This window comes from Chenopodium quinoa, unplaced genomic scaffold (assembly GCF_001683475.1).
Source record: "Chenopodium quinoa cultivar QQ74 unplaced genomic scaffold, ASM168347v1, whole genome shotgun sequence".
NCBI classification, from domain to species: domain Eukaryota; kingdom Viridiplantae; phylum Streptophyta; class Magnoliopsida; order Caryophyllales; family Amaranthaceae; genus Chenopodium; species Chenopodium quinoa.
In genome coordinates this window covers 1,636,290-1,646,388 of record NW_018743863.1, presented here as the reverse complement: position 1 = coordinate 1,646,388, position 10,099 = coordinate 1,636,290, and the positions used below count along the sequence as shown (strand labels likewise).

The 10,099-nt window shown below is 37.6% G+C and overlaps 1 long non-coding RNA gene across 3 annotated transcripts; it reads left to right on the top strand.

The window, feature by feature from the left end:
• Positions 1 to 3,130: 3,130 nt before the first annotated feature.
• LOC110686512 lies at positions 3,131 to 7,097 on the top strand. Of its 3 annotated transcripts, none has more exons than XR_002504233.1 (7): positions 3,131 to 3,283; positions 3,472 to 3,486; positions 3,594 to 3,637; positions 4,159 to 4,548; positions 4,711 to 4,778; positions 4,880 to 5,414; positions 6,400 to 7,097. It is a non-coding gene; the product is annotated as an uncharacterized LOC110686512 (long non-coding RNA). The 3 variants fall into 3 exon arrangements; XR_002504234.1 differs by lacking the exon at positions 6,400 to 7,097 and adding an exon at positions 5,832 to 5,906; XR_002504235.1 differs by lacking the exon at positions 6,400 to 7,097 and adding an exon at positions 5,584 to 5,594.
• The last annotated feature ends 3,002 nt before the right edge of the window (positions 7,098 to 10,099 follow it).

The following is a 10,099-nucleotide window of genomic DNA, read 5'->3' as shown; positions in this document are numbered from 1 at the left end:
CCTCTTTTGGTTCAGGCTTTTACTGAAGAAAGAAAACCGCCGCGCCACGGTAGGGATTGTCGCGCCATGGCAGCAGTTGCCGCGCCACGGCAGCAGGTGCTGCGCCCAGGTGGCTGTGCCACGCCACGACTGTGGTTGCCGCGCCACAGGAGCTTGGTGCAAAGAGTTGCTCGGGCAGCTTGCTCGGTCGAGCACAATGTGCGTGCCCAGCATAGACACGATCCTTCTTCAATGCTTGGGCATGCGTTCTTGCCCATGCAACCTACCCAAGTCACTATGCTTTAACTTCCAACTTGATTTGCTTGCGCTTTAACTTCCCGTACTCGGTTTTGTTTACTTTCAAAGCTCGTGTTGGGCTTCCTCCTCGATATTTGAGCCTTGGAAAATCCCGATACACCTACAAAATAAGTCAAACAAAATGGAAAGCGAGAGAATAACAAAGAAATGCATAAAATGATAAGAAAGCCATTAAAAGGACTCATTTCTCTAAACTCACACACAACCACGCAAATCAAGCATTATTTTATAAAAAAACACAACTAAAAAGGCTAAAAAACAAGCATAAACTAAAGAAGAACTATACCCTATGAGTGTTATAAATGACACTCATCAGCTACAAGTTGTCTATGTCATCTGTTGCTGTGTGGATAACTAACTTGAAATGCGAGTACAACATGCCACATAAAGCTGTTGATTGTGTCGCTTCTTTGATTAAGGATAGTTGTCCAGAAATTAGTAACATGACAGATTCCCCATACAACCCAAGTTGATTCAATGCCTTATACTAGGGGTGGGACTTCGGTCTGGCGGTTCGGTTTGACCTCGGTTTGAGTCGGTTTTGGTTTGGAGCGGTTCGGATTGAAACGGTTTAGTTTAGCTTGCGGGTCGGTTTGGTTCGGTTTGGGTTAGTCACGGCTCGGTTTGGTTTCGGTTTATTTCTTTGCGGTTTAAATTCGGTTTGGGTCATAAGCGGGTCGGTTTATAAACGATTCGGATTATGTCGGTTCGGTTTGATACGGGTCGGTTTAGGGGGCGGGTTTACCCGGGTCAATGTCAGTTCGGTTTACAAATGATTTGGATCAAGCCGGTTTGGTTTGAAATGGGTCGGTTTAGGGGGCGGGTTTACCCGGGTCAATATCCGTTCGGTTTACATGTCGGTTCAGTTTGAAATGGGCCGGTTTAGTGGAGGGTTTACACAGTTCAATTGGTTCGGTTTATGAACGGTTTGGATCATGTCGGTTCGGTTTATAAGCGGTTTGGGTCATGAATTCATGATTTTTTTAAAGATCGCGTCATGACCATGATTTAATGAGTTGATACTTATAATACGATAAATCGATAATTAAGAATGTACAAGTATTCAATTAGATTGATCAACAAGTGTTTTAAACTTTTAAGTTTTAATAATCAGATATGTAAATATGTTTATCGATTGTAGTACATACCAATAATTCAATGAGGCAATGATACTTATGATAGTATGATAATGATACCAACCGTACATTCGTACGATATGATATACATAATAATTAATCTATAATTACATATACATTAACAATATCGTATTGAATCAATTTCCATTTCCAAACATTGCATTTCTTATAAATTATAACTTACACGAGATTAAATGGATTCGTTATTTAGTTTGTTACTTTATTTAGATTACTAACTCAAACAACTTAATAAGTTAAATGGACGAAATCACGAAATCATGACCATGATTTAATGAGTTGATACTTATAATACGATAAATCGATAATTAAGAATGTACAAGTATTCAATTAGATTGATCAACAAGTGTTTTAAACTTTTAAGTTTTAATAATCAGATATGTAAATATGTTTATCGATTATAGTACATACCAATAATTCAATGAGGTAATGATACTTATGATAGTATGATAATGATACCAACCGTACATTCGTACGATATGATATACATAATAATTAATCTATAATTACATATACATTAACAATATCGTATTGAATCAATTTCCATTTTCAAACATTGCATTTCTTATAAATTATAAATTATAACTTACACGAGATTAAATGGATTCGTTATTTAGTTTGTTACTTTATTTAGATTACTAACTCAAACAACTTAATAAGTTAAATGGACGAAATCACGAAATCACTAATTAAAGTGGTGATGAAATCATTATGCAATACTAATGTACGAATAGTCAAATATACAACGGTTAGATTGAATGCCCATGAAAAACAATGGTTAGATTTTCATTACTTTATTAGTTATTAGTATTATTACTTATTAAGTTATTATTAGTTTATTATATATACTGATATACAGTCACAGACTCACAGATATATATAATATACATATAGAGATGTCAGATATTGATGTGCATTAACTCATTAAGTCATTAACTATGTCGTATTGAATCAATTTCAATTTTGAAACATTTGCGTTTCTTACAATTTATAACTTATAAGTAATAAACTAATAATAATAATAATAATAATAATAATAATAATAATAATTATAATAATATTATAATAATAGTAGTAGTAAACTAGTAATAATAATAATAATAACAAATAATTATACTAACAATAATAATAATAATAATAATAATAATAATAATAATAATAATAAATAATTAAAAAAACGGTCAAAAAGACCTAGAAAAGCACAAAGAAAAATCTAGACCGTTAGATCTAGATGAATATTCTGGAATCTACAAAAAAAAAAAAAAAAAAAAAAAATGAACGGTTAGATGTTGAGATTGAATATGGACGGTTAGATCAACTGAACAAGTAAAACCTAAACCTAGAAAAAAAAACCCACTCTATCAGCCATTCAGCCGTTTTACACTTTTACTCACTCAGTCACTCTTCTATTCTCAATCTATCATAGTTTCTCTCTCTAACTTCTCAGTTTCTCACTCTTTCGTTCTGAAATTCTCAAGAATCTCAACTTCTCAACTTTTAAAAATCCTAATTAGGGTTTTTGTTTTCATTTCATTTGTGTTTTGGATCTACAGTTCTGATTTCTCGCTTTACATTCTCGTTTTTTTGTTTTTTCAAATCTTCCTCTCCTTCAATTTGAAGGCTTCAAGCCGTCAAAAGTTCAAAACTCAAGGTAATTTTTTGTTAATTTTTGTTGTTTTCGTTTTGATTTTTTTCGTTTTTGTTTCGGTTTGTTTATTTAGGGTTTTTGTTTTCGTTTCATTTTTGTTTTGGATCTAAGTTCTGATTTCTGACTTTTCCATTCTTGTTTTTTTTTTCAAATCTTCCTCTCCTTCAAGCCGTCAAACCTCAAGGTAATTTTTTGTTAATTTTTGTTGTTTTCGTTTTGATTTTTTTCGTTTTCGTTTCGGTTTTTTACTTTTTTTATTTAGGGTTTTTGTTTTGGATCTAAAGTTCTGATTTCTGACTTTTCCATTCTCGTTTTTTTTTTTTTTTTTTTTTTTTTTTTTTTTTTTTTTTTCAAATCTTCCTCTCCTTCAAGCCGTCAAACCTCAAGGTAATTTTTTTGTTAATTTTTTCGATTTTTTTCGTTTTCGTTTCGGTTTTTTTTTTTATTTCAAGTTCTGATAATCTACATTCTTGATTTTTTCTTTTGGTCTCCAGTTGAGGTAGTTCTCCATCTTCAAATCTCCTTCAAACCGTAAGAGGTAATTACTTTTTCCTTTTCGTTTTTTTTTTTTAATACAGTTTTTCTGTTTTTGTATTTGATTATTGTTGTTGTTCTTGCTTGAATATAGTCGAAATATGCCTAAAATCTGTTGTTGATTGTATTTTTGTTTTTTACGGGAAAATGGTAGATTTGTGCTGTTTTGTTGTTTATTATGCTCGATTTAAAAGTAATGATGATGGGTTGTTCAGATTATGTGATTATTATTGTTGGAATACATGCATTGTTTATTTATTGGAATACTTGTGCAGTTGTGCTTCATGCTTTGGTCCATACTCCATAAAAAATGATGGTTGACCATACTGTCAATTGCATACTTGTAATAATTGGCATATTTTGTACTCAAGAATGAATTTATCCATTGAAATTCAATTGTGGGTCCTTATGCCTTACTGAAAAAAATGACTTATCAGGGAAATCATGCATGCTTAAAATGAATGGTAGTCTTCTATTTTTATTTGTAATGTCATAATTTAACTTTTAATAGAAAATCTGTTTCAGTTGCATGAGGTTGATGACGAATGTGATGATTCAACTAGATGCCCTCTGGCTGATCTTGAGGCATATTTGAATGGAACTCGTTCGCGATTAATTCAAGGGGAACATTTTGACGTTCTCAAGTACTGGGAATCTCAAGCTTCTTCTCTTCCTATTTTAGCTAATATGGCAAGGGATGTTTTGGCCATTTCTATTACATCGGTGGCCTCTGAATCTTCTTTTAGTTTGGGTGGTCGTATTTTGAACAAATATAGGGGTAAACTTTTGCCAAAGAATGTAGAGGCATTGGTTACCACCCAAAATTGGTGTCGTGGTTATCAAGCGGATGTTGAGGAAGACGTCCTCCTTATTGGTAAAGAGATTGAAGCCGAAAGTGCTTCATCTGCATAACTGGTATTTGTGTCTCATTGTGGTTTATTTTATCTTGAAAAATCGTTGCCCTTGTCATTTATTTTCAGACTTGCTGGCAGCATTTTTCAAGACTTTTAAAATCGTTGCCCTTGTCATTTATGTTGAGACTTAAATAGTTAAATGTATTTTGGTACTTGCTGGCAGCATTTCTCAAGTTTTTGTTAAAACAACCATTGCTCAGTTGATTTAGTGCTGCATCCTAATGGTTTATGGTGAGTTGCATTTACTTTAAATAGACAAAATTCTATAGCTTGATTTTTTATTTTTTAATATTTATATCAATGTGATTATTTTAATATTCCACCTTGAATAGGTTTCCCCATCGTGATGTGTCTCATAAAGTTTTTGAGACATCATATAAGGCGTACTATAAGGGACCATATTGCAATTGGGCTATGACTCCACTAAAAGTTCGAGATGGTGGTATGCTTTCAAGGTTTGTCTTTTGTAAGGTTGATGTTTTGGGTTATATTTGCTTAGTGTAGTTGCAATAGTGGTATTGATTGTCATTTATTATAATAACTCAATTGCCTTTTTGCTTGATCTTTTATATTTAACCTAAGCAAGAGTTCTCATGGGATCCATCAATAGCTAAGGAAGTTAAGAAGGGGTAGAAATTGAAATGTAGTAGGCATATTACTGATATGGTGTCGAAGGTTTGCACAGATGCTAAGTATAATGCTGACTGGTGCCCTCCTACCATAAGGGAGCAGATGATTCAGATTAGATCTAAAGAGGATTTCTAAGAAAAATCAAAGCAATGTTCAAAAAGGCGAATGGGCAACGGAAACCAAGAATTTCACCATCGACAAGAGTCTATATCTAGTGAAGAAGTGCAGCTGAAATTGGTAATAACTCCTTTAAACATCTAAAATTTCACTATATTATTAAAATGTGATATAATCCAAAACTAGTGAATAGTACGTGCCTGATATTTTCTCTTGCCATCATGACATTTCTATACGTTACATAGTTAGTTAGCTAGCTGGTAATGATATATGATTTCATGGTGTTTAGTATAGTTGATACTTGATAGTGAGCAATCTGAGTATAGTTCTATGTCGTAATGGTTTTTCATAGTGAACATATTTTTGTAAAAATTCATGTAATATACCTAAGGTTGCTTTATTATTCCTAAAAGTTTACATATTCTGACATCTAACGACCCACTAATATTTTCTCTTGCTTTTCTTGTTTTGTAGTCACTTCTTTTTGGTCTTTATCTTGTTTTAGAGCTTCTTAATGGTATTTATCTTCTTTTACAGATACGTCCTTTCGTTTCTTCCTTTCAAGGTCAATTTCACAAGATGTCTTAGTGGATTGATTATATAGATTACAGAATTTAGTGTTCTATATATATATATATATATATATATATATATATATATATGTCTCCTTAGTTGTATATTAATGATCTTATTTTCACCTCATATTTACTATGTTAGAAACTAGTGTTGTATATTTGATTTCCTAACCACCTCTTTTATGTACTATTTAAAACTTCATATGTGACAATCCTGTTAACCATGCATTTTACTAGTCTCATGCTGTAAAAACTAAAAAAAAAAAATTAGTTTTATTAGCTCAGATCATGTTAGACTATTAGTGTGCCTTTTCATTGCTTGTTTACTATTTTTTATTGATACTTCTTCTAACCACCTCTTTTGGACTTTGTGAATGGTTTCGTACCTCATTCACTTGTAGCAAATTGAAATTTATAATATGCGCATATTTGCAACCATGTTTAGTCCTTGCTTAACTGTACAGAAGTGAAATTTAAAATCTGCTCTTGTTTGCAATCATGTTAAGTACTTGTAACATTTTTATTTTCAGAGTGACTATAGTAGTAAAAAGGCTGCAAACCTTGAATGTGAGACTAGAATAAAAAAACCGAAGATGAGTTGTTCCTTAAGGCTGCTAGTGGGTGGAATGACAAGGGAAGATTATTTGGTTTTGGAGCTGCTACTGACTCATATTATGAGAGACCAGGAACTGAAGAAAAGAGGGCAAAAAAATCAAGAAGAGAGTATGCAATGAAGTTGGAGAACAAGTTTATTGATCTCGTTACAGAGAATGTGGAACTAAAGAAAGAGCTTAATGCAAAAAGAAAGAGCTTAATGCAACAAAAGAGAGCCTCGTCAAAACCCAAAAAAGTGTTGCCGAAACTCAAAACACTTTGAAGGCCCTTGAACAACAAGTGCAAATGCTTCTCCAATCCAACATAATCTCAATCTCTCCTACATCTACATCCTCCCCTACTGATGCATGATCATCAAGTGCAAAGGACAGGGCTCCTTTTTGTATATTGCATGTGAAGTCTCTAATTATTACATTAGACATGTTTCTAATATAGGTCTCAAGGTAGCATATTTTGGACCAAGTATTATGGCTTTAGGTATTAATTAACTCTAAAAGGGTGCTTTTGTATATTGCTACTAACTCTAGCCTATTAGTTGTTCCCTTGTAAGTTACACTATGAACTTGGCCTTTTTTATATGAAGTACATGTGTAATGACTTGACTTTGGTTTAATTTTGTCTTTCTTTTTTCAATATAAAAAAAAAAATATATTAAAACCTGATATTTATTTGAAAATACAAACAATATTTAAATCTGTTATAACACTAGCGACATATTATATGATTCTATTGCTAATATCATAAACAGATTAAATTATATCCGTTTCTAAGTCATTTTAAGCAAGTAGTCTCAAGAAGTACCAAATTACTTGAATTGATTCATTTGGATTTAGCGGACTTTAAAAATTGCACTAGTAGGGGTGGTAAGAATTATTATGTTACTTTTGTTGATGATTTTTCACGTTACATCTAAAAAGAATGGTATCCTTCCAACAAGTGTATTATTCCGATAGAGGGTTCAGAATTATTAGAAAGCTAATTCTTCAGTGAGGTCAAGTGATCCAAATGCCTAGGTTCAGGCCGCTTCCGATCAGTAATATTAATGTATAATTAATATTACAGCTTAATCTTTACTGAACCCGTCGGGTCACACCTCAATCGAGTAACCGATCCGAGGCGAGGAATTAATCCGAAAGATTAAATGAGTCATTAGAGTATTACGAACAAAGACGTCGGATATCGAGCTTAGAGCGTTGAGACCGAGCGTCACAAGTCGAGTCGAATTTAGAATTCGACGAGACGTAGAATCAACAAGCGACAAATACGTGCTAAGTTTTAGCCTCGCATTGGCCTAGCCATCCAAGTGCTAGGCTAGGCGAAGGCACCAACTACATGCATGCTAGCGTGGTGGGCATGGCACCCAGCCACACACATAGCCGCAGCTAGGCTGTGCTTAGCATGCAAGCATCGCAAGCATGGTGCTTTGCGTATGCGTGATTGCTAGCATGCTAGGGCCTAGCGTCCAGCTCTTCGCAGCTTCGCACCAAGCAGCGCACTCGCACAACACACGCATCGCAACAGCGTGCTGTACGTGTGCGTGTGTGAGCTGTGCGTACTTGCTAGCCAAATAGCACCAACCATCGCAGCGTGCTGTGCGTGCTTTCTAGTGTAGCATGACGCTATGCATGCTTGTGCTATGGGCTATGCATGCTGGGCATCGCATATCATTCGCACCCGCAACGCACAAGCAAATGTAGCCAGCAGCCCGCAATGCATGCGTGGCGTGCTTGCTGCGTGTGTGCGTAGGCAGGCTGGCTAGCAAGCCCAGCCTTGCTGCTAGGTGCCAGCTGGGCAGCCTTGGCAGCCAAGGCAGGCTACCAGCAAGCCATGCTCAAGGAGACAACTCATGGTTTGGTGTGGGGACCGAATCTTGAGGGTTGCTTGGGGAGCAAGGGGATTTTGGTCCTCCCTCAAGTGGTCCTCACCTACCCTTGCTTACCCTTTGCCACCTGGAGCTAGTAGATTGCTTTGCATTTTAATTTGTTTTTGATTAAAATCTAGTCTCCTTTCCCTATAAATGAAAGGAATGGTGTCCTTCCAACAAGTGTATTCTTTTGATAGAGGGTTCAGAATTATTACGGAGCTAATTCTTCAGTAAGGTCAAGTGACCGGAATGCCTAGGTGGAGGCCGCTTCCGATCAGTAATATCAATGTGCAATTGATGTTACAGCTTAATCTTAACTGAACCCTTCGGGTCGAACCCAATCCAATCATCGATCCGAGACGACGAATTGATCCGAAAGGATTTAATGAGTCAACAGAGTTTTACGAATATAGACGTCAGAAATCGAGCCTAGGGCGTCGAGACCGAGCGTCACAAAATCACAAAGCGACAAGTACGAACATAGCCCTAGCACCACACTGGCCTAGCCATGTGGATGCTAGGCTAGTTCAAGCTAGCATGCACCTAGCATGGCTAGGGGCACCATCGCAAGCTCAAGGCGCACCATCGCAGCCTAGGTGCACAATCGCAGCCTAGGCATGCGCATGGCAGCCTATCGCAGAGCACCACAAGCCCCAGGCAGCCCATCGCAGCTAGCAGCGTGCTAGCCTGAGTGCGCATGGCAAGCCATCGCAAGTGCCACAAGCACTAGGAAGCCCATCGCAGCTAGCAGCGCGCTAGCCTGGGTGCTTGGGTGCATGTGGTAGGCTATCACAGCACGCATGCCCAGGCCATGCACCATCGCAAGGCATGGCACCACGCACAGCACCATCGCAATGCCAAGGGCTTGCGTGTGTGTGCGTATGTGCCTCGCAGCCTCACACATCAGCAGCAATGATGCGTGTGGGCTGGTGCGTGTGTGCGTGCAATGGGGATGCTGGGTAGCAGCACCACGCATGCATTTGCGTGTGTGCGTGCCTCGCACCAAGCATAGCAGTGCTAGGCACTGGCTGATGCGAGCGTTGCGTGGTGCATGGTGTGCGGTGCGTAGGATGATGCGAGGGAAGGGCCAGCATGTGTGGCTCGCTAGCAGCACGCATGCTGGCTGTGCTAGCAATGGCGCGCAAGGAGGTGTGCGTGGGCTGCTAGGGCCAGTGCCAGCACTAGGTGCTAGCAGCGCCCAGCGCCACCACGTAGCACTAGCACAGCCCAGCAGCAGCATGCACTGGCTGGCTGGCTGGCTGGGTGCTGGGCAGCAAGGCAATGCTAGCTGGCAGCCCTAGCTGGCACGCTAGCTGGAAGCCAGCTAGCTCACCTTGACCCGGTTTTAGGCATTGTGTGTGAAGACCAATTCATGGCCTTGGGGATCAAGGCACTGGTCCCCCCAAGCCTTGGTCCTCACTTGGCTTTCTCTATTATTGTGCCATGTGCCGATTTGTGATTGAATTGATTAATCATTTAATTTTGGAATTAAATAATTATCATTTTACCAACTCTCCCACATTGATGGGAGATTGGAAATCAAGGGATCATTTCCCTGTAAATACCAAGCTTGGGTATTGGGAAATAAACAACCTTGAGTGGAATTAAAAAGTTAACTCTAAGAAAGAGTAAACCTTTGATTCGTAAAACTCATATTTATTTTGTCCGGGTCTTGACTAACCTTCAAGACTTAGGACGCTCGGGTCGGGTCGAGGGTACGATCCGCCGGAGATCTCGTCTTTTCGGGATTT